Below are 25,650 nucleotides of genomic sequence, written 5' to 3'. Positions count from 1 at the left end.
TCTCTCTATTTTGATTTGTTTTTGTCTCAGGGTTTCTTTAAATTATTTATTCTTAAATAATTTCATACTTACACAAAAGTTGCAGAAATAGTACAAAAAGACTTTTCCACCCCTAGGCCTGATACCTGGATGTCTAATTCCTAGAAGCAAAGACATTCCCCCTCATAATTGTAATGCAATCATCAAAGCAAGAAAATTAACATTGAAATCATTACCCATAATCCTCAGGTGTCACTCAAGCGTTGTGTGGCACAGCAAAAGGATCCAATCCAGGATCACCTGTCACATTTGGGTGTCATGTCTCTCTAGTTTCCTTCACTCAGAACAATCCCTCAAATTTTCCTTGACTTCCATAACTTTAACACTTTTAAATATTATTTATTTTGTAGCAAGTTCCTCAATTTGGATTAGTTTGATGTTCCTCTGGATTCCATGTAGGTCATACACCTTTGGCAGGAAAAGCACTGACATGACACTGTGTTCGCTTTGGGTCTGATCAGGTGGCAGGTGATTTCAATTTGATCTGCTATTGGTGATACTGCTTTGATCAATCAATTAAGATGGTGTTTTTCAAATTTTTTCATTGTAAGTTACTACTTTTCTGGCTTTAGTTAATAAGAATTTTCCAGGGGAGTGGAATGTGGCTCAGCAGTAGAGCGCTTGCCTACCAGGCTGGAGGCTCTGGGCTCCATCTCAGTACTAAAAAGAAGTTTTGATTTTTGGATGGAAGTGCTCTGAAACTGCAAGTTTCACATTTCTTTTTAAAAATTTCACCCACTATTTTTAATAACTACTGAGATTTCTTGACTGAATTAATTATTACTATGATGGTTATTGAATGATTGTTCTTCTAATTTCATCTTTTCACTTATGAGTTGGCATTTTACTGTTAGGAAAGGCTTTTTCTTCTCTCCATTTATTTGTAGGTAGGTATCAGTGTGGACTTACAGATTTCCTATTTTATTCTATGGCTATATCGATTGCTGTCACTTTATTTTGATAAATAGATTGTCCCAGATTTGACTAGTGTGATGCAGTTACGTCAATGTTTGTTGCAGATCAATTTACAATACCTAAACTATGGAACCGACCTAGATGCCCTTCAACAGATGGAATGGATAAAGAAAATGTACATATATTTGTAATATTACTCAGCCTTAAAGAAGAATGAAATTAAGGCATTTGCAGGTAAATGGATGGAGCTGAAGAATATCATGCTAAGTGAAATAAGCTAACCCCCCCAAACCAAAGGCCGAATGTTCTCTCTGATAAGTGAATGCTGATCCATGATGGGGGTGGGGTGTGGAAGAAAGAAGAAACTTTGGATAGCGCAGAGGCGAGTGAGGGGAGGGAAGGGGATGTGGGGATGGGAAGGTTGATGGAATGAGACAGACATTAATTATTACCCTGTATACATGTATGATTCCACTACTGGTATGACTCTGCACCATGTTCAGCCAGAGGAAGGAGAATCTGTGCTCCATTTGTGTACAAAATGTCAAAAATGCATTCTACTGTCATGTATAATTAATTAGAACAAATTAAAAATAAAAATAATAATACACAAATATATCAAATCCTTGAAGTTTCTTATATTTCTAAAAACTCTGCCTGAAGAAGTTGGACTCCATGCTGTCTCTCCATTCTCAAGAGTAAAATTCTGTGTGCTTTCCCTGGAGCTTTGATTCCAGGATCTATTTATTTTGAGCATTACTTCCTGCATGGTCCATAATCAAGGATTCAGCCTCTCTGGGGGCTGGTATCCTCCTCTTGGGAGGAAGTAGACCAGTCAGGTTCTGTGAGCTGGCCTTCTCCCCATCCAAGCATAATTGAGGGCCTGCCCTGGGGACAGGAGAGAGAGAAAGGTAGGCTTTCTTCCTAGTGCATTAGCATACTGGTTTGCAGCTCCTGCCTTTAAGAATTCTGTGGAATAGAGAAGCTCAGGAAAAGACATTTTGCTAAGGTGAACCATTAATTTGTTTCTATCATTGCTGAAACAAATTATTATCAACTGGGTGAAAACAATAGAAATTTATTCTCTCACAGTTCTGGAGTCTGAAATCAAGTGGTCAGCAGGCTCTCCTAAGCTTCTTGAGGAGGATCCTCCTTGATTCTTGGAGCTTCTGGTGGCTCCAGGTGTTCTTTGGTTTGTGGTTCCATAATTCCAGGCTCTACTCTGTCTTCTCCGCTTAATCTTTTTGGTGGTGCTGGGGATTGAACCCAGGGCCTTGTGCAAGTGAGGCAAGCACTTTACCAACTGAGCTATATCCCCAGCCCTCCTCTTAATCTTATAAGGACACTTGTCAATGGATTTAGGGTGCAACTTGGTAACTCAGAAAAATTTCATCCAGACAATCTTAACTCAATTACATATAAAAAGACCCTTTTCCAAATAAGGGCAGAACTTGGGCTATCTTTTGGAACTCACCATTCAACCCTCTTCGAGTGGCATACTGGGAGGAAGTATGGCATACTGGCTCCTCCCTGAGCTCCAAGGGACTCAGGTGATAGTGGATAGGAAGGGTGCTGTTGACAATATCTATGAGAAGGAGTGTACACGTGGACTTGCTGGCTTTGGCTGGGCCTCTAATCAGCAGCAGGTTAGTGAGGACTGCTCTGAGCACCCACCTTTCTTCTTTTCCAAAGGAGGATGGAGTATCAGTAAGTTATATTTGGCTCTGCTGCAGTAACAAGCAACTCCAGAATTGCAAGGGCTTAAAGCACTGAAAATATTTTCTTACACTCACCTGAGCCTTGACAGTTTGACCATGGATGGCACTGTTCCAGGTCACTTTGCTGGGGCCAGGCTGATGGAGCAATGGGTGGAAACTATCGCCAGCCTTGTGGCAGGGAAAAGAGCACACTGTGAACCCTGAGCGGACTCTTAGATCGTGGGCCTGAAAGTGATGGGTGCTACTTCTGCTCACTTCACTGGGCAAACACCACAACCAAGCTGATATCAATGACGAGAAGAACCCTACGTCATCCTCTCCCAGGGAGGGGTGGTGAATATTAAAGGAGAACGTAAGGTTAGCTTCAGGTGCCACAGGACAAGCACCTCTACCTGTCGGGAAGCTACCTTGCTCCCTTTGCGGCTTCCCACAGGAGGAGGATGGCTGCTCTCCCAGGCTTTCTTGAGCCCCATGAGCACTGGCTTCTTGAAGGACTGAGCAGGTTCTGACCACACCCCAGTCTTTATCCTGCACTGTCCAGGCTTCCCATCCTCCCCATTCCCCGTCTTCCAGGGAAATATCATCCAGTTATAGTTTTGTGCCATGGCCCTGAAGAATTGCTTATTTGGACTGTGCTTTCCAAACACACCCTTGATTGGGTGTTTCTAGCATGGTGATTTTCACAGCATCTGGAGAAAGAACACTTTGCTCCTTCCTGGGCTTGCAGAGGCTCTGAGGAGTGCCCAAGGCCACTCCTTAATTACTTGAAGTCAACTAAGATAGAAGGGATGCTAGGGAGTGCATAGTTCAGCTTCTCTGAATCTGGTGGTCCAAAATGGGTTCTGTGACTTCCCAAAATTGTAAGTAAAATGTGTGAGAGTTATGTGTATTTTCTGGGACCGGGAACTATAGCTTATATCTTATTCTCGAAGGATTTGTGAACCCAGGAAGATTAAGAATGATGATATCTAATCGAATTCCTTCATCTTACTGATGACATAAAAATTAAGGTTTGGTTCCTTGCATGGAGCAGACAGACTGTATGTAATATATTAGATGATAACTTCATTAAAAGCTTTTCCCCTAAACCTTGATTTTGTTTAAGTTAATTTCTCTAACATTGTAACCTACTCTGGGTGAAAAGAGGATACTTTGGAAAGTTACATTGACTTTCAAAGCCACAAGGGTATCATTTGGTGCATTCCTGCCCCTGCAATTATTACCCTTTGAGAGTCTGCAGAGCTACCTCCTGCCTTCCCTTTGGTCTCCGTGGGGACTCGTTATGTTTCTAACAGGCAAGTATGAAAACTTACAGTGCTGGCTTACCAGAAGGGGTTGTTTCGGGAATTTCACAGACAGGGCTGCTTCTGTCTTGCAAAGAAATTTACATCCCATGAAGTAGAATACAGAATGACTATGGCAGATGATGGTAATAGAACCACATCAATATTACGTGTCTTCCAGGCAGAGAACCAATAGGTTTTGAGAGCCCATTTACTTATCCTGCTTTTTCTGCTGTATTTTTATCCTGATGGATGGGGGCCGTGGTATTTCCTCTCTACAGATTAGGAAACAGATGCTCAACGCTGCATTATCCTCCAGAGCAGGGATTCTTAATAAGGTCTTTGGGTGTGTCACTGGACAGGAATATAAGGAGGTCCCTCCAAGGGAGCAGTGGCACCTCAGCTCTACCAGGCAGGTTCTTGACATATGCCACTGAAAGAATTTCAAGATGACACAGATTTATTAAAGAACAGCAAAGCAAAGGTCTATACACTCCTAAGGTAGGGTGTAGATGCTCCTTGCCTCTTGGAGAAGACCAGTGACAGTCACACCTAAGGCTGAGCTCTCTATCTATAGAGAGGATTTTCCTGGGAAGAAAAGGGCAGGTTCGCTAGCAAGCTTTTGTGAAGATGAAATCCCACGTCAGTCATTTGATATTTGGGGATCAGAATGTTTCTTCCTGGGTAAGCAGTTTAGCCATAAATCAGTTGTGGGCACATTGTGTAGGTCTTTGAATCTGGTGACATTTAAACTGATTATGTTTTTGTTCTAGTTGATCTGGTACAAGCATGTGCTGGAGGTTTTTGTTCATCTAACTAAAGAGACAAGCATGGCAGCTTATGCTCATAGATATGGGTCTCCCTCCAGTAAGGGCCTCTTTCTCTCTCTCCCTGAGCCTACCAACTCCAGTGGAGTTCCAGGAGTCTGTGAATCTCTGAAATGATCTGCAAAGACAGGTTGATATTTGTAGGTCCATGCAGGGGGAGGTTCATCAAGCTTTACAAGTTCTGTGACTCTACAAGTTTCAGAAGCACTGCACTAACAGATCTTGTTCTTGTAAAATAATTAACAAGTTAGCCTAATCAATGTTCAGCCTTTCCTTTTTTTTTTTTTTTAAAGAGAGAGTGAGAGAGGAGAGAGAGAGAGAGAATTTTTTGATATTTATTTTTTAGTTATTGGCGGACACAACATCTTTGTTTATACATGGTGCTGAGAATCGAACCCGGGCCGCACGCATGCCAGGCGAGCGCGCTACCACTTGAGCCACATCCCCAGCCCCCCTTTCCTTTTTTTGATGTGGCCCCTCCCACACTCTCCTGCCTTAGTTGCTGACCCCTCTGGACAATATCAAACCAAATTGGAAGCAAGAACCATTTTGGAGAAGTCACATTTAGATATTTCTTTTACCAGTCTCTGTTTGGACAAGTTTAAAATTTTATTCTCATGGTAAGGTGTTAGAGTCCCAGGATAAAAGAGTAGAAAGAAACCCCCAAAGTCATCAGGATCTGCAGACAGCATAACTGAGACTCAGAGAGTTGATCCTACACACATAATAATAGATCAGTGATTGAGATAGCATTTGTTCCCTTTTAAGGAATCAATGCCAATAGAAGTTGGGGACCTCTTGCCAATATTTCTTAACAAATGACAGTTCAATGTGACTCATTTTTTCTTGGCATTATGCAAATGAAGAAAACAAGACTGAGTGGCCTTCTGTCCAGAGAGCAGGAAATGAAGCCTGTCTGGGCCACATGTTCCCTGGGACATGTTGTAGTGTCAGAAATGATTTTGGAAGAACCAGGCCTTTGTTCATTTGTTTCATGAGTGAGTTCCTTCTCTAGGCGATGGTAGGAGGGGTTAGCTCCCAACCCATATTGCCAGTGTCACACCAAGGAGAATCTGATCTGGAGGCCTCTGTTCTGTGGTCCTGCAGGAGCTCCTTTCCTGCTAGCCTGGCTTCTCACTGAAGCAAACCTTTGACTGCTCTGGAAAAAGTGTTTTTAGCCTGTCCCAGGGGAGCTTATACTGGGGGCTGGTGGAACCCTGAGCTGATTTTGTTAGAGTTTACTGGGTTTTTATATCTTTTCCCCTCACAGGCTGACTTCATTCTGGCTGCAGCCCCCTGAAACTCTTCAGCTTCCAAAAGACGCAAATATAGTGCTAATCTCACTTATGCAAACTGTTCAAGCCAGGTTTCTCCCAAGCAGACATAACAGTGTTTCTTCAGGGGGGCCTGTGACAAGACTTCTCAGGAACAGACTGTTCATAAGAAGGATATTACTTCCCATCAAGTAAGAGAGCAGGAGGAGTTCTTTAGAGAGCATTAGACAGATGGGGAAACTGAGGTCCAGGGAGAGGCGGTGGCTGCTTAGGGCCACAGAGTCAGGTGATGGTAGCCAGGCTAAAGACCAGACCCTGAAAGTGAGCTGGTGTACTCTGGGCTGCTCCACAGCCCCTGTCTTCATACCCAAAGTCATCCTTAAGCTTCAGTCTCCAAATTGTACCAAGGTTCTCCATCTACACGTGTCCAAGTACACTTTTGTGGACCAGCTTCTCATCATGACATGCCACTAGAGACCTTAAGCCTTTCCTGATGCCCCTCCCTTCCCAGCTCCAATCCCTGTACGTTGTGCAAGAGCCATGGGACCTGTGATAATGAAGCCACACGCCCAAGCCCAGCCCAGGCCCTAGGAACTTGACCCCAGGCAAGAGGATAAGAGGAACACTACACTCCTAACTCCCGGGCAAGGGACAGGGGGTGGGGGTGGGGGGAGGCAGCCTCAAGGAAACTCCTGGGCTTTTTATTGAATGCATCAAAAGAAAAGGAGAGGTTCTGGGTAGGGGAGGCATGCGGTTCTTATTTATGGCGTTGGTCTGGCGAGGGGGAGAACCGCGGATCTCTCTTCAGCTTGGCGCATGATTCATTTCCCCCGGGAGCTGCAGGGCCCGGGCAGGGCGTGCGCGCCGGCCGCCCCGACAGCCGCACGCTCGGCCCACTCGGGGCTGCTCGTTTATTTATGGTGTTTTATCAGGGGCTGTGCACGGCGATAAAGTTTATGAAAAGAGGCGGCGTCTCCGGCGGCGGGCTGGGCCGGGCGCTGCTTTCCCACACTGATTAGGATCAGCCAGGCCCTTGGAAGCTGCAGTTAAGGATCTGGGTGCCGGCAGCCGGCTCCCCTTCCTGCCCCGCCCGCCGCTGGCCGCCGCTGGCCCGCGTGGGAGGAGGTCAGGGCTGCGGCCGGTGGCCCCGGGGAGGCGGCCGGGCGCGGGCGGCGGGGAGCGGAGCGCAGGGCTGGGCAGCGGGGCAGCCAGAGAAAAGCAGCCCGGGCTTGTGGCACATCTCAGCCCCCGCGATCACGCTGCCACATCCCCTCTGCCTGGTCTGCTTTTGTGTTTCCTTTGGACCGGATTGTTTTCCCACTTTTGGGTGGCAATGTCTGGTCCATCCCTTCAGAAGGTAGTAATGACATCCCTCCACTGGGGATACCTCTGAGTCCTGCAGGGGAAGATGCAGAGATCAAGAGCCCTGGCCCTGGCCCTAGGGTCCTCAAAGTCACAGAAAGAGTGGAGATCAGCTGTGGCCCAGTGTTCTAAGTAACAAGGGCAGTGCTCTAAGTAAGACCCGGGCAGGTGCTTGCTGGAGGGTCATTATCTTCTTTAATCCTCACAGTGACCGTGGGGAGGTGCCATTATCAGGCCATTTTACAGATTGTAAAACTGAGGCCCAGGGAGGGTAAGTGACTTGCTTATGATGACTCAGAAAGGCAGTGGCCCCACCAGGATTTGAACTTGGGCGCTGGTGGCAAAGCCTTCTCATTTAGCCTCTAAATTTCCCTGTCTGGAATGCAGTGGAAGGAATAAGTAACCCTGCCTGGGACAGTCCCTGGACTTCTCAGGGAGGTGTCACTGTAGGGGGTTCTTGGAGAGGAGGTATTCACTGGGCACTGTGGTGAAAAGGCAGCAGTTTTAAGCAGAAAAAAAAAAAAAAAAAAGAACCCAAAATGTGGGGTCCTGTATTCTCAGACCATCTCCTCTCACCTTCCAGCTCTCTAAGGAACACGAGGGCACCAGGGCAGTGCCTTTGTGTTTTGTGAAAATGGAGTTGCCTCAGAGACTACTTCCTCCATCTGGACCACATGCCTGCCTCTGCCGAAACCCCTGAACCTCACTAGTCTTAGTGACAGAGAGAGCCCTGCTCAAGGCTCTCCCAGACTCCTCCATCTCCCTTCCTTCCCTCCTGCTGCACTCCTGCCTGTGTGCATGGAAGCCCTTGGGGTCCCGCCTGCTAGTCTTCCTTACTGGACTGTGGGCTCCAGGACACTGGTGTTGTCTTCCCCCTCTTACCTGATTTTGCCCCAGACCTGATTTGATATCCTGCACATGAGAGGTTCTTGGTAACTGCATTTAGTAGACACATGGGTAGGTGTCTTATTTACCCCTTGTCCAGCGTCATAGTCAGGCAGGCTAAAAAATGGAGATCTGTGTTCCCACCAGAAGTCTAGACCACTGTCTGCCAAGAGAACGCAAGTCTAGGACAGGCCCAGCCACCTGGATAGCTGAGACCCAGCAACCCAAGCTGCTCACCCTTAAAATCCCTCAGGACAGAAAGGAGGATTAGTCCTGGGGCCAGGGCCTAGCGACCAGTCAACAAATGGAAGTCATGTTGCCCCTGTTATGGGGAAGAGGGTTGTGAGGGTGGAGATCCAGGCAGGGTGTTGCATAATCTATCTTGACGTCAGTGAAGCATTCCCTGGGGCCAATGGCACAGGGGACGTTTGACGCCATGGGGTAGAACATCAACTACATCCACCTGCCAGGACCAACGCTCAGGAGGTCAGGGCTGTGTCTTGTTATTTGTTGGCTTTTTTTTTTTGCTTGTTTACAACTAGACATTTAAAAAATGATCGTAAAAATAATAAATGCATGTAATTAGACATTAGAATGATTCTAAAGGTTATGCAAGAAAAATCCTGCCTCCAACCCCAGACTCCTTAACTCCTCCTCATCTGCCTTTGTAGGTCAGCCATCATATAGACTTTCTTTTCCTAGAGCTGCTGTACATAGACACTACTTTGTATTTTTTATCATAAACTCATGAGGTTGTCTTGAACTTCGCAGGCAATGGTGTCGGTGATGTTCTGATTGTCGGTGCTCTGAGAATGGGAGAATTAGTCTTATACATTCTGAATAGTGTTCAGCAATGAAAAGTGTGTAGAAATAAAATCTGAACTTCTCAAATACTACCTAGACAAGGCCACTCTGGCCCAAGGGTGAAGAAGGTGTGGTTGAACACAACTTAGGTAATGTCAGGCCCATTTGATCAAGTACCAACAATCTGTTGGGATGGATCATAAAAAGCATAAGCGATGGAGATCAGCCAGTTTTTGTTGGGTAGATTCTCATTAAAGTATTTATAAATGTTCTATCATCACTCTGTTCTACCTTGGTAGGAGTAGGAGTCACAGAGATGAGGAGGGTAACTTCTAGTTGAATCAGGAGAACCCAAAATGCACTCATATATTGATAAAATAAAGGGTGTTGTCAATAGAACAGTTGATGGAACTGGCCTCATTCAACCCAGACAAGAAAAAGGATAAGAAGTGACCTAATTATGGTGGTCCGTGCTAAAGTAATCTGAGTTCCCTGACCTTCTCTGTGGTCCTCTACGTGCCACAGCCTGCCTAGACCCACAGCTTTCCAGCTCTTTCTGCCTTGTCCCAGAAGCCCTTGGGCTGTGCTTCTGCTGGGTACTTAGGCTGCTGCTCAGCATCACAGACTGGAGCCAGAGCACTGTGGAATACGGAAAAGAAATGTCCTCACCCTTTTCCCTGCTGTATAATGTTCCAATAGCAGATCCCCAAGTTCAACTGTCTATGCTCAGGTTTCCCACCAAATGGTCTTTCCAGTTTTTTTCTTATGCCCTCCTCACTCCTAACAGGACTCAGATATGAGTCTGAGCCTGTTTGACCCATAGGATACTGAGAATTAGTTGCTCTTCTCCTATGAACAGTACAGTCTTCCTGAGTCAGCTCTGGAAGCTCAAATCTTTTCTCACAGAGCAGGTTACCTCCCCGAAGGCTCTGCGCCTCTCACACAGTTGTCAGACATGCTCAGACACATCCAAGATCAGCTCGGGTTCAACCCAGGACCTAGCTTCCCTCTAACAATAACCAGCAAGTGTCAGATGTTTTAAGAAAAGGTTCTAACCAGTTGTTCTATAAGGAAGACCAAACAGGATGCTTTGTGTATAAACTATAGCAGGAAGGGTTTTTAGTGAAAAGGAAGGATTTCTTATCTCAGGATGATAGCAAGACAAATTATGGCAGTCTAAGGAAAAGTCTACTGCTTTTCTTGTAATAGAGTGCTTTCAAAGCTCAACCCTTGGTATTCCTGTCTTGGACTGAGGTGGCCCAGCTTTAAAAATCCAATCATAGGCCAGATGGTGCCTGTTTGTAATCCCAGCAGTTTAGGGGACTGAAGCAGGAGTATCTCGAGTTCAAAGTCAGCCTCAGCAAAATCGAGGGCTAAGCAATTCAGTGAGACCCTGTTTCCAAATAAAATACAAAATAGGGCTTGGGATGTGCTTCACTGGTCTCATGCCCTGAGTTCAATTCCTGATATCCCCCAAAAGAAAAAAAATCCAATCATAGTGATCTTTCCCTTAGTTCAGATCATGTAATTTTTCCATGTAAATTTTTTCCATACATTTTTTTCTTAATTCTTAAACCTTTACACCTGCAGGCAACAAAACTAATGAACAAGCTGTAAGCAGATATGAATGGGAAATCTTGGAAATCCGGATCCTGCTGCGTTTGCGGCTTTTTGCAAAGAACACGTGTGCCTGTGGTTTTCCACTGCTTACCCATAATGCAGCCATATTTTCTGCTATTAAAATTGTTCTTAATTCATGGGGTGGAATGAAACAGGCCATTATTCCCGGGTGTTCTCGGAAGAGCCTCATGTTTCAGGAAGCACATTGTGACTTTTAGTTCTCTGCCACCTGAGCACGCTTGAGCGCTGCTGTCGCTGTCTGGGTCTGGAGTATTAGTTTCCTCTCCTTCCCCTCCTCCCCCTGTGGTTTGCACCATGGCCTGGACTGACTCCCCACCTCTGCCAGGCTAAAGATAACTTCTCCACCTGGGATGTCTCCCACAGGCTAAATTTATTCTCCGGGGTGAGTTGGGGCTACCCTGACCAATAACTCTAGGCAAGCATTTGAACACCCCCCACCCTACCACCACCACCCAGTCTCTTAAGTCCTCCCAAGAGGCGAAAGGAGCTTGGAAAGGGAGGAGGGGAAGGAATAGGAGTGAAAGTTGCAGAGAGACTGAAAGGAAGCTGTTAATGAACCTGGAGAAAGGTGGACACACCCAGGATGCACTGCGCCTCCAGCTCCAACTGAGCCAGTCCAGAAGGATCTGACGGCTCCTAGTAAAGATGCCTTTTCTGCCAGTTCTAATGTTACTGTAATACAACCCCCAGCGGGAATCGCCCAGCGCTAATCAGGGCTCAAGGAGTCAGCGCACTGGATGTACAGAATGGGGTGTTTAATTTTATGATATGGCTATGGGTTACATGAGAGACTAATAAAAGAACTCCATAAAATGTGGCTTGCAGCAATGGGGTTGCCGTCTCTGCCAGAGGGTCAGTGCTGCTCAGAAGTGGTTTCAGAGCTGGGTTGGTATCCAGTTGGTATGTGCACTGGGGTGGCTACTCTGGTTCTTAAACCATTGCAAGCCTTTTGTGCTCCTTGTTAAATAGCTGCTGCTTCCTGGCTGGCTGGTCACACTTTGGGACTTACCTAGGATCAACCAAGCAAATGCAGAGACAGCCCCCCCCCCCCACACACACCATATCTCTAACGTCAATCACCCCTGAGCTGCGGATGCTCCTGCAGTATCTGTTGCCAGTTCTTGGAAGATCGGCATCCTACAGCTTGTCTTCCTGAGCATGGATCTTGCAGATAGATTTGGTGGAAGAGAACAGGGTACCAAGTCTATAAGACTCCGCTTCACCAGTCCCAGGGTGCCTACTGGAGGCTTTCTTCAGGGGTGCTACAAGAACACACCCGACATTTCCCTTGAATCATACTTGGCAGCCTCAAAGGAGAACTTTAATAGGCACAGGAATGACTTCAGGGTAGAATTCTTTTGGAAGAAAGAAACAAATTTGCATAAGATTGCTCAAGCAGGAATTGCATTTGCCATAGAGTTTGAATTAGAAGGATTCTGGGGGTGCATCTGCTCTCTCTTCATGGCCAGCACAGACATTTCCTTTTGGGGTCCCACAGGAGATAGGCAGTTCCTTCTTGGTCACGTCCACAGACAGGGAATCTAGTTTTTTGTTTGTTTTAATTTCAAGCATTTTATTCTTTCTCCAGGTAAGAAGGCTACAAAGTTAGAAATGGGCACAGCCTTTTAACTCTGGATAGCTCTCAAGTGAATTACACAAAAGCCTTGTGGAACTGGGAACCTAGCTCTTGAAAGGAAGTCTCCTATGTGAACCAGTAGGGTCTGAGTTCTCCCTAAACAAATCACTATGTGAACCCCTTTTCTTTAGCTGAAATTATCCTAAGCAACTTAAATTTTGGTCCCTCATTTAGATAAAATTGCAAGTCCAAAGTTGGCTACAAAATAAGCAAGGCCATCTACTAATATGTCCTATATTATCAAGTGAGCAGAAAAGTCATGCATTCATTCATTCAACCAGTGTTTAACTGAGTAGCTACCAAGTGCCAGGCAATGTGCCTGGTGCTGGACATTCAGTGTAAACTGGAACTGTTCTGCTCTGAGAGACCATCCAGTTTATTTGGGCCAGTACTGGATAGCTGGGGATAACTGGGGACTCAAGCGTTGCTAATCTTTGCCTCTGAACTTCATTCTGGGTCTAGGTCCACCCTGGGTGTCTTGGATGGCTCTGGGCAAGAAGCTTCTGTCTGTGGTCCTCCTTTGTCCCCACAGGTTACTAAAGCCTGCTCAGTCCACTGAGAATACACTCCTCACAAGGGGCTCTTATTTTCCAGATACTAAGAGGGACGGGCCAAGGGACGCACACCTTCTCTTCTTCATGCCCTTTGAACATACCCGTGACAACCAAACAACATTTTATAAGGCATTTTGATGAATGAACAACTGAACAGAAGAATTCTTTTATCCTTCCCATACAAGAAATATTAGGCAATTTAGATATGAGAAGAGCAGACAATAATGTTATTTATGTGATCAACAGATAAAAATTTGGTTTTATACTTGCAAACTTTTTTTTCTGTGTGTGTTTAATATATTCATGGATGTAGAAGACACACACACAACACACACACACACACACACACACACACACACACACACGCACACACATTCCTGCCTTTTTCACCCAGATATATTTCCAATGAACATAGTTTTAAAGTAAATTCCATTATTCAAAGATATTAATTGCTGAGAGCCATTGCCAAGTAGGAATGACGCATGGCAATTTCTTTGTCAGCCTACCCCATGTTGCTTAGAGGAAGGACTCTCCATTGTGGACCCAGGTCATTTGCAGTGACTTTGCATGAAAGGTGACCTTGCTCAAGGACCAGGGCGGATCCGGGTTTAGGGTGGATGGGGTTTAGGGTGGTTCCAGGTTTAAGGTGATTCCTGCTGGGAATAGGGCGTATCCTGCTGCCTCAGGCGCCTTGAGTTCCCGTAGAGTTCTCTCGGGATTCAGAGAGTATTTGGGATTCAGAGCCCGGTGGAGAGTGTGGATTTTGCCCAGAACGTGTTTGTAGAGTGCCGGTGTGAGTTAGGGAATAGAGAATTGCTGTTTGAATCTACAAGACTGTGAGTGGCTCGTGATTTTGTGCCCAGTCAGACTGCGGCAATTAATTAATGCACATAACTTTGAAGGACTTCCTCAAAGAAATCAGTGGAGAACAAAGAGTTCAATCTTCTCAGCAGTAAATGCTTCAGCCAGGGGCAGCAGATCAAGTGTGTCCTTTAGTTGTATTGAGAGACTGGAGGTGGGAGAGATTTTCCTAAATGGTACCCTGGAGGCCCTGACTCCCATCTCCAGCCTGGTGCTTCTGATGGGGCAACCGCTGGGAGTGATGGAGGGAGGACATGGGAGGGCAAGTGCCAGCTGGCCTCTGGGGGAAGCTGATGCAGGAAACTGGGGTTTTCTGCCCTGGCAGCCTGTGGGTGGAAGCTTGGAAGTGAGGCTCCAACAGTGTTGGCCTTGGGCTTAGCCCTCTTAGATTCATGGACTTGAGGAAAAGGGTTGCCATGGAATTAATGGGTGGGTCCCCTAGGCACCTTGCTGAGGAGAAGCTGAACTTGGGGAAGCAGGGGAGCTGAGAGACTTCCTTCCTCCTGGTGCCTTGACTGGGACTGACCCCCTCTGTGCGGCTGTGCTGATGGCCCACAGAGGCTGTCCCTCCCAATACCTGTGGGACCATTGTAGCTCAAGGAAACCCAGGAGCTGACCCTGAGCTTCAAAGACAGTAGAAAAACCCAAATCCTACAGGGTCCACAGGCAGGGAGACGGATAAGAGAGAGACCCACCAAACGGCCCCGAGAGGAAACCATGCAGGAGGAACAGACAATGAAGAGGTAACCAGAAAGGAAAGTTGGAAGGATACCCCAACCCAGCATCGAAAACATAAAAAAAGACTTCCTGGAGCTCAAACATGTTTTCAACTAAAATACTCATGGGATGAATTAAAGGTGGTCTAGAAGAGCAAGTGCAGGAGCATCTCAGACACAGAATATGAATGCAGAGAAGGAAACCATGAGGGCAAAGAAGAGTCAAGGAGGCCAGGAGGCCTAGGAAGTCACGAGCAGTTCCAGAAAATGGAGGAAAATGAACAGGGGGTGCAGGGGGTGGGGAGGGAATAATTAAATGAATGAAAGAAGATAATCCTCCTGAGTGAAAAAGACTTGGACCCCAGGTTTAAAAAGAACTCATCAGGCTGGGCATGGAGACACACACCTGTAATCCCAGGGACTTGGGAGGCTGAGGCATGAGGATGGCAAGTTCAAAGCCAGCCTCAGTGACTTAGCAAGATCCTGTCTCAAAATTTAAAAATAAAAAGACCTGTGGATGTGACTCAGTGGTTGAGCACCCCTGGTTTCAATCACTGGTACCAAAAAAAAAAGTGTGTGTGTGTGTGTGTGTGTGTGTGTGTGTGTGAGAGAGAGAGAGAGAGAGAGAGGTGGGGGGGGAGGGGGAGAGAGAGGGAGAGGGAGAGAAATTATGTCTGTGTTGGACCCAGAGCAATTATGTCTGTGTTGGACACAGCCAAAATTCCTCTTGCTGGCCAGGGTGGAAAAAAGAAAGTTTATATATCTGTATTTCATTCAGGTATTTCTTTTTTTTTTTTTTTTTAAATATTTATTTATTTATTTATTTATTTTTAGTTCTCGGCAGACACAACATCTTTGTTTGTATGTGGTGCTGAGGATCGAACCCGGGCCGCACGCATGCCAGGCGAGCGCGCTACCGCTTGAGCCACATCCCCAGCCCCTTCATTCAGGTATTTCATCTGAGAAAAATAATCTAGGAAAAAAAACCAGACCTTAAACAGTAAATAAATAAATAAAATAAAAAGTTAAAAAATAATAATAACTGAAGCACATACCTCAAGATGGGTAATAAAGAAAGCAGTTGGTGAGCAAATGAGTCTCTCTCTCTCTCTCTTTCTCTCTCTCTCCCCCCCTCCCTCTCCCTCTCTCTCTCCCTCAGTGGCTTGAGATCTTTGGAGCAGGAGTTCGGCATGAAATGGGCTCCATGTTCTCACTCTGGGAATGGACCAAGTTGTTCAAGAAGGTTGCCCCAGGGGAGGGAGCAGGCTGGGGCTCTGACAGTCCCTTTAGTTGAAGGCAGTTCCTAGAGAGGGACTTGGACTTAAGCTGTCAGTAGCCAATGCTCAGCAGCAGGAGGGAGATGGGGTATTGTACCCATTCGTATGACCTGGTGCTATTTCTGTGAACATTTGTATGTGTGTGATGGAGGAAGAAAATGCTCAGGAAAAGTTCTGGGATGAGGGAAGGGGAGAGAGCTCTGATTTGTGGCATTTGCTGACTTCCCGGTCCTAAACACACTCATCATGGATGATATCAAACCATCCATGCGAGGTTGTTGAAAACTGTCACGGGCCTCCCTCGAGCAGCACCGCAGCATGTGGAAGCTGAGGGACCTGTGTGAGAGAGGAGCTGCCCCGGGGAGCTACAGTCCACGCCAGGGCGTCTTATTCTGGAAGAATGCTCTGAATTTTTCTCCACTTAACTCCTTTGGGTCACTTTTCCAAACCTCATCCCTAGAGTTTCCTGCTCCTATTCCTTCTACCCGGGGAGTTGGGATTCTTGGAAAGTAATATTCCAGAAGAATCTCACACATTTGTTCACATGAAGCCCATGTGGCTATCAGAACAAGAAGCTGCTTCTGGCAGGTGGCTGCAAGATTCATGTGGTATGTGCTTCAGGTCCCTTAGTGAGGGACCAGCCAGGAAATGTCTTTGAATTTCCAGGATGTGTGGTCTCTGTTGCAAGTACTAATCTCCCGCAGGACATAGTTTGCTGACTCCTGTTGTATGGGATTCCATTGTATCATAAACCTCTGCATGAGTGTTAATTATGCTTTTTTCAAAGTGCCCAAAGGAAGGAATCCTTTAAATCTAGACTTTCAGACTCAGAGGAGGCAGGAGGGCGTCAGGCCTTAGGGGAGGTGTTTGTGGTTCAGCCGGCTTTGTGAATGTGGCCTTATCCAGGAACAATTTTTAACTCCTTTTTATCCAGTGTTAAATAAAGGAGAGCCCCTGGATTATAAAAACAAAACCAAAATGCCCCAAATTCCCTCAAAGCCCCAAACTCAATTCTCCTGACAAACTGCTTGACATTTCAGGATCCTGTTTATTTGGAACATGAAAAAATATACCTGGGGGGAGGCAGGCCCTCCTCATCACATTGTGTCTGAAGAAAGGTAGAGAGAGGGAAGAGGAGAGAGCTCTGATTTGATGTAGATATCAGAGTAAACCAGGTCAGTCAGGCAGAAACCTTGATACCGTAAGAAATTAAACCCTCCTTCTGCTTTCTGGAACAGGAAGTACTGTATTGCTAATAAGAAATCAACAGCATCCTGTCCATACAAATGGAAGTGTAGGATCTTTCTGGCAATGCTTGGCCAGCTCCTGCAGCACGCACGTACTCGCCAGTCAGGAGTCCTCTCGTCTCTGTCAACCTTGACTGGGTAGCCAGCACCTTTTCATACAGTCTCACTTCATCCCCACCATGCTGGGGAGTATTCTTGGTTTCCAGGGAAACAATGGAGGAAGAAAATATTTAAACTCAGAACTAGCCAGTGATAAAACTAAAGGTTCAACTTAGTTTAGTGCTTTTCCCCTAAGGCAGGACGAGGCTATGTGACATTCCTGGAGAAATGCTCTCCTCAGAGTTGACTAGCTTTTTGGATCAAAACAAACAACCAACAAGCCCTTCCAATCCTGTCTGCATCTCTTCTGAGTTTTGCAGTCAGTAGGTACATTAGCATTTAGAGTACCAGAAAAATAATGCAAGTAAAATACTAAACATAGTAGCCAAAGATTTCTAAAAGGAGTCATCAGAATCCACTCTATACATATATGAATGCTTCCTAATGGATTCGCCATTCCTCCCTTCAAATGCCATTGGAATCTGTGAGCCAGAAAAGATCATGTCACTGAAAGATAATTGCAACATAACCAGGGTGGTCTTGTCTAGATTCTAAACTTGGAGTTTCCTGGTCTCTAGGGGAAAGTCAACAAGGTACTACTTTAATGGATGCTACAGAAAGAAATGTGATCCTTGGTGCTGATTAGTAGGGGTTTTCTTTATACTCTGAAAGGGGTTTTAAGCAAAGCATTATAGAATTTGATAAGGTAAGAACTTTCTCTTAGAAAATAACTCTTTCAACACTGATGTTAATATAAACACACACACACACACACACACACACACACACACACACACACCCTAAGACAATGAGACGCCAAAATAGAATTGGCTTTTATACAGTAAACATGGGCTGGAATGTAGCTCAGTGGTAGAGCACATGCTTAGCATGGTTTAGCAAATGCATGGGTTCAATCCCCAGCACCAAAAACAAAAACAAAAATACATACAGTCAATCTTGTGCAATTACAAGATGAGTAGCAGTCATTTTTTTTTTCTTTTTTAGAAAAAAGACTTAATTTCTTTTTAGTGAAATTTAGGATTTTATACAAATAAAAATTCACAAGACTGCCCAGGAACTCTAAAGTACTCATCTTCTCATGTAAAAAACAGAAACCTGATGTGCCAGGAGAAAAGGCCCGTAACTTTAGTACCTGCATTCATGATGACCATCAGCAGCGCCAGATGAAACCACAAACAAGAGCTGGACATGCAGATGCCATCGTCCTTGCCTTAGGAAGTCTGGGCTGCTTGTGGCATGACCCAAGAGTCCTATGCCTCCATTTGTTTTATGCAGCCTCAGAAAGGAAGATAAGTATTTATGGAGGTTCCAGTATGGCTTGAAATGAGCACTTAGAATCTACCAGGCCAGTGAGGCCAAAGGACGCATCTCTGGGATGCCTGTGAGAAATGCCTGGCTCTACTGGCACTCTTCTCCTCCACCCTCCATCACTGCACACAGGCAACCTCTCAAGTACCAGCCTCCCCATGGAACTTTCCTTGCCATGGGATTCTTGTCCATCCAATTCCAGGAACATTTACTGCTTATTCTGTTCCCCTGTTACTAGAGTTTATTTGATACCCACTATGCACAAGGCTTTGGGCTTAACATAATGCTAGATTGCCTTTATTCATTTCCCCCCAGACTGTTCATCTCTGAGTGAGTCTGAAATCATGGTGGTACATGCATCTTCATACAGGCAGTTGACAGCTAAGTGTGTGGGCGTGACTCATCCCTCACTGACAGAATCTCAGTACAACATGACAGTGAGTAGAAGACAATGAGAAAAGCGCCTAATTTAAAAGTTGGGAAATACATGCAAGTATAACTTTATGTATGATTCCACCATGCAGAGAGAGCCACTGTCAATATTGTGACCCATGTTTTTTTTTTTTTTTTTTTTTTTTTTTTTTTTTGTGTGTGTGTGTGTGTGTGTGTGGTACTAGGGGATCAAACCCAGGGCCTTGCAAAATCTCTACTGCTGAGCTATAACCCTGACCCAATATTTTAGTGTATTTAAAAAAAAACTTTAAAAAATCTATATTTCTAATTATATTCTATTTTCACCAAATTTGGATCATTTTATATGAAAGGTTTTGTGGGGTTTTTTTTGGGGGGGGTTCTGGGGTTGAACACAGGGGCACTTAAACACTCAGCTATACCCCCAGTCCCTTTTTGTTTATAAACAGAACCTCAATAAGTTGCTGAGACTGGCCTCGACCTTGTGATCCTCCTTCCTCAGCTTCCTGAGTGGCTGGGATTACAGGTGTGTACCACTGTGCCCAGCAGGGTTTTGTGTTTTTAGCAACTTCTTATTTGAAGATAATTGTAGATTTACTTGAAATTGTAAGAAGCAGTACAAAGAGACCTTGCAAACTCTTCTTCTAGTTTTCCCCAGTGGTAACGTCTTGCATAACTATAGTACAATATCACAACCAGGAAATCAGTATTGACAGAATCCAGGAACCTTATTCAGATTTCATCGTTTTTTGCATATACTCATGTGTGTGTGTGTGTGTGTGTGTGTGTGTGTGTGTTTAGTTCTGTGGGATGTTATTGTATAAGAAGACTCATGTAACCACCTCCACATAGATCATCCAGATACTGAACAATGACAGCTCACAGATTTCTCCAGGAAAGGAGACCATCAACTTCTGTAACCATGATCACTGTCTTCCCTCCATCCCACCTTTCTACTTTCTGAGAATCACTAATATTCTCTAGAATAGTTTGGAACCCCACATTTTCCCATGCCAACTTTCAAAACATAATTTAAATGTCTTTCTAACTTTCCACCATATTGATCAACCCTCATTTCTTTACCAACTTCCTTATTGGATATTTAGGTTGCTATTCATTGTGATGAGATTTTTTTTTTTTTAAAAAAACACTATGTCTACATGTTACCATGCCCACATATCTGATCATTTCCCTTTGGTATATTCTTGGAATTTAAATTGCTATTGAGAGAGCTTGGAACTTCTAAAATTATTGGTTTATGTTATCAAATTGCTTTCAGAAAGTTTTATTGTTTCTAGACCCACCAGCATAGAAGAATGTCTGACTTATCATTCCTATGCTAACATTAATTATCTTCATCTTTTTTGTAATCAATATTTACAAATTTGATTAGAGCATGTGGATTTTTAGTTTTGCTTTTATGTACTTCTTTACTTACATACTTGGTAAACTTAAACATTTTAACATATTAACAACTTTTATTACTTTTTCTCTACCTTATCTACTTACATGTTTTTACCATTTAAAAAGTGAATATTAATTTTTTTTATTGATGTGCTACAGATAACCCCCTGAAGGGCTTAAATACCATTTAAAAACCACTGTGGTGCTGGACGGGGTGGCACATGCCTGTAATCCCAGCAGCTTGGGAGGCCGAGGCAGGAGGATTGTGAGTTCAAAGGTATAGCCTCAGCGATTTAGCGAGGCACTTAGCAACTAAGTGAGGCCCTGTCTTCAAATAAAATATAAAAAAGGGCTGGGGATGTGGCTCAGTGATTGAGCACCTCTGGGTTCAATCCTCAAAGTCCTTAAAAAAAATAAATAAACAAAAACCACTGTGTAATTTTTTGATGCCACACCATCCATGTCCATGTGAGAAGGAAGACCTGTCCCAGGCAGAGAGTAAACTTCTGTTCAAACACAACCTTGGTGAAGGTGGGCTCTGGAGCAGTTTCTCTGGGTAAGGAATGTACGAGAGAGAGAGAATGAGTGCAGTGTCTTCTGCAGCAGTCCTGAAACAGATTTGCAGTCCTGTCCAACTAGGCGACACTGCTGGCAAGAAGAGGCACATGGGGTGATGTTCAACAAGGAGACCTCAGTGGCCCAGTTGCAGGATGCCGACCCTAAGGGCTGTTTCCTTCCTTCTCTCCCCCACTCCCTTCCTGCCTACCTTCTTGTCATTCTAAGTTGTCAGCAATTATTTGATTTAGTAAACTCCACATATTTTTCAGAATGTTAGTTTTGTACAGTTTTCCTAGGTAATATAGATTTCAGAAAGCACTACAAGAACAAAACCTTTTTTTTTTTTAAAGTCCATTCATAAGCTGCATATGAAAGACTCATTGCAGAAACTTTAATCAATCTTTTTAAAAAATAGACTCCAACTACTCCCTTGAGATAGGGATTAGTATTGTTTTTGATTTCACAGGTGAAGCTGGCTTTACTTCTGTTAAACAATGTGCTCAAGGTCAACTGTTAATAAAGCTTCAGCTCCAAAACCTGGGCTCAGTTCTGCTGATGCCCGGGGACATGCTCCAGTCTATGCCACTCAGTGGAACTAGTTGTAGTTCTTAATTAAGTGCCATCAGCAAGCTGTAGTCATTGTCTTTATGTGTGATCAGAAAGCCCATAGCTGATCCATGAGACAGGCGTGCAGGGGACAGGGCCCAGTAATGGGATGTTTGCCAGAGCATTGGACCATGAGGCTGAGAAAGTCAGCAAATTGGTGAATGAAAGAGTCCTTTATGGAAGCCAGCGTGACTGTCTTTTGGGCAAAATGGCAAAGAGGAAATCAGACCGTTGGTACAGAAAGTCAAAGAAGATGGAGAGTCAAAGGTATTAAGGTGATTTCTTCCCTACTTCAGAGACTTTAGGAACTCCATGGGTGGTTGTCTGTTTCAGAGTAATTGCAAAAGGCTATGGAGTTACTCAGGCTACAGAAGAGGAAGAGTGGGCCCCAGGTGTTGGAAGGGAATCATGTGAGGCCCCACCATGGTGTAGAAGTGAGGGGGACAAGCCTCAGGCATGGTGTAACTTAGCTGGAGGAACACACGCAGGGGTATGGACACAAGCTTGATTTCACATGCCAGCACCTCTCTCAAGGATCACAAGGATCTGGGATATCTCCCAAAGCCCATGTGTTAAAAAATGCTCCTCAGAGCAACAAGACTTGGAGGTGGGGCTTTTAGAAAATGATTGAATTGTGAGAGCTGTAACCTCATCAGAGGATGAATTCATTTACTGGATCAATAATTTAAATGGACTATGGGTTGGTAACTGTAGGCAGGTGGTGCAAAGCTGAAAATAGTAGGTCCCCGTGGGTGTGGCTTTGGGGACTATATCTGTCCTTGGTCCCTTCCTGTCTCTCTTTCTGCCCCTTGGAACATTTTTCTTCCACCAGGCCTTTCTGCTGTGATGTTTCTGCCTTGGAGTGGTCAACTGTGGACTGAAGCCTCTAAAACTGTGAGCCAAAATAAATCTTTCCCCCTCAAAGTTGTTCATGTCAGGTATTTTGGTCACATCAATGAAAAACTGACTCAAACACAAGGTGTGTGGTGAACTGTTCCCATTAATTGAGTTCCTTATTCTAACTGCAAATAGCGCTCTCAAGAGTGGGACACAGGCGGGACACAAGTTGGATAGGGGAGGAACTCTACTTCCGTGTTCAGTTATTTCAGGCTGGGGTAGGAGCAGGTTTTCTGGGACACAGGTGAGGGAACAGAGAACTTTCTGGGTTAGTGAAATAGATTCTCTAAGACAGTGGCTTTCACACACTTTGGATCATAACTCACAGTGAGGTGTGCCTCTCAAGCAAGACAGTGACACATCCCTGTATAAAAAGACTGAAGCAAATTTCACGATGCAACACTAACTCTTGCTATACAAGACTCACTGCCATAGTTCCTGTCCCCTTTCAAGTTAGCAAAAGTGCTGGTATCTCTCAGTAAATTGATTTCTTAATCCATTAACGGGTCATGGAGTTATTGAGTGAAAAGTCACTGTTGTGAGCGGAACCATACATCAACAAAACACAATACCCACAGACGCCATCATCTGGGCCCTCGGTAGCCACAATCCACAGCATGGAAGTTTGCATGTAGAATTTTTTTTTTCCAGGGAGAAGGTATTTAAAAAAAAAAAAAAAAAAAAAAAAAAAAAGGGTGTTTGAATTCTGGTTGACCTCTGTCTTTTTATCCTACAAATAATTTGCACGGTGGTACATCTGGGATTGTCCAGAACAGACTCTGTACGGCCAGATTTGGAAACCTGTTGGAAGTACGTGCAGAAGTTTCTAGAGTACCGTTTTAAGCTTATTCTTGCTTTGGCCTGAGATAGGGCGTCATCTCTCACCAGCTTCCCAGGATCCTTTGGCTGTGTGCACAAAGAGAACCGGGCTTTTCTTGTTTGGGCCTTTGCTCCTTCCTATTTGATTGAATTTGAAGAGGAACTGTTTGCCTTAGGCCGCACATCCTGAATCATAATCAGGATGCTGCTGGCACAGAAAACCTGCTCCCACCCTAGCCTGAAATAACTGAACAGGGAAGTAGAGTTCCTCCCCTCTCCAACCTTAAAGAAAGAGGTTCATAATTTATTGTGTGCTGGCAATACATCAAAAGTCAATTCATTCACTTACAGTAAAATCAAGGAGGGCAGGACAATGAATACAGAGGGAGGTTAAAGTACCTCATTAAAAGGAACAAATTGTTCAGTTGACACCAGAATAATGAGGCTTGCATATTTGTCAGCCAGAGTCCAGTGGCCTTCAGGGATGCTTCCCTGCCTGTGGGATGGGAAAAAAGGTATAAAGCCACACCCTCAGCTTTATCACATCTTTAATTCCCCAAATAGGCTTTGCTTGAGCTCTCTACCAGGGACCGTGTGACCAGGGTGTATTAGTTTTGTAGGGCTGCTATAACAAATTATTATAAACTTGACAACTTTAAGGTAACAGAAATTTATTTCCTTATAGTTCTGGAGACCAGAAATCTACAGTCAAGGTGTCAGCAGGCTACACTCCCTCTGAAGTCTCTGGATGAGAATATTTCCTTGTCTCTTCCAGCTGCTGGTGGCTCCAGGTGTTCCTTGGTTTGTGACTTTGTCCCTCCAGCCTCCATGTCTATCTTCACCCAGTATTCTGCGTTCTCCTCCATGAATCTTTTCTACAGATATCTGATTTTGGATTGAGGGCCTCCTGGATAAGCCAGACTGACCTCATCTGCAGATCTTAGCTGAATTATATCTGCAAAGATCCTTTTTCTAAATAAGATCACTTCGCATGCACACATAGGTGTTCTTGCAACTTTCCAGGGGGCTGCCATTCAACCCAACACAGGGGAGCACAAAGTGGAAAATGACAAGAGTTGCTGTTCTCAAGGGGCTCAGCTCAGTAGGGAGACAAATAATTCAATACAAATGTCAAAGGAATAGCCACAGAGCAGTGATCTAAGTGCTGAAGGGATCTCCAGAGAGTTCCTGTGGGCGTTGATCTGGAGGCAGAGAAGGGGTATATTTTATTTTATTTTTCCTTTGAACTCTATAATTTCCTGGCATCTAGAAATCACCCTTGGAAGCCATCAGGCTGAAACACAAGTCTAGTCTGAATGGAGAGGATTAATACTGGCCCAGCCAGACTGTGGGGTCTGGTTGAGTTCAGCCAACCCTGTCGGTTGTCTTGAGGTTTGGGGGAGTTGCCAGGGAAAGGAAGGAGGGCTGAAGCTGTAAGTGGTGGAGATTTTGGATGGGTGCATTGCTGGAAGGCAAGTAGCTGGTGCCATGAAGTAGATCTCTGGCTTTCTCTCTGATTGAGACTGGGAAAGAGGAGCCTTACTGTGTCCATTCTGTCACCCATGCCGGGTCAGAGTGGGAGCGCCCCTGTGGGGACACCACTGACCCAGGGAGCTGCCCCACTGAGTTCTCCTTTACTCCATGACCTTGAATCAGTGTTCTGTGTTGGTCCCTGGAGGGGTATGGGAAGGCAGGTCCTGCCCCAAGATGCACCTGAGAAGCTTGGTTCTCTTTCTGTGATTTTTGCAGAATATCATCTGCAGCTCATCCCACATTCTTGGGACCCTACCTCTTCATCATTGCTTATTGGATTATAAATGGACTTGATAGTAGACATAATGAAATGATTATTAACATTCCTGGGTATAATTTGCTTGGTGTTCTGATGAACAACATCTTTATTTTTAGGAGAATGGGCTGAAGTACTTATGGTGATGTTCTAATGCCTACAGTGCTCAAATATGGCAGCAAAAATATCATTAAAATGTGAAGAGTTGCTAAGTCTAAGTGGAAGGTATATAAATGTTCATTTTTTCTATTGTTGAAATTACTCATAAAAAAAAAAAAAACAACCCTTGGGTGAGTGATGAGAGGAGAAAATTCTTGAAGCAGAATTTATTGGCCTATGTTCTCTGGGTTCCAGGGAGGAGGAGTAGAAAGGTTTCAGAGACTAGGAAGCTTCTAAATTTATTTGTGAACTCTGTGGGTGTGTTTGTGAGTCTGTGTGTTTCTTTTCTTTTTTTGGGGGAAAGGTTTATTGCTTATAACTTTCCTCTGAGTCTCAAAGATGTCTGTTAGCCCCCTTCTCCAGGGTTAAACGCCACTGCTTAAAACTGGAGGTGAATTTGTGTACATCAGACTTTTCATAAATGGATACAAACAGGCAAAGAAAGTCTGATTCTGATATATCATCAGTACTTTGCTGCACAATTTAGATCCTAAATATAAATTACGTAGTTCTCTCCCTTTAAGTTCATTAGCTCTTGAT

The sequence above is a fragment of the Callospermophilus lateralis genome, chromosome 10 (genome assembly GCF_048772815.1).
Source record: "Callospermophilus lateralis isolate mCalLat2 chromosome 10, mCalLat2.hap1, whole genome shotgun sequence".
Lineage (NCBI taxonomy): Eukaryota > Metazoa > Chordata > Mammalia > Rodentia > Sciuridae > Callospermophilus > Callospermophilus lateralis.
The sequence above is the reverse complement of the archived record's forward strand: the minus strand, read 5'-3'. Positions refer to the sequence as shown.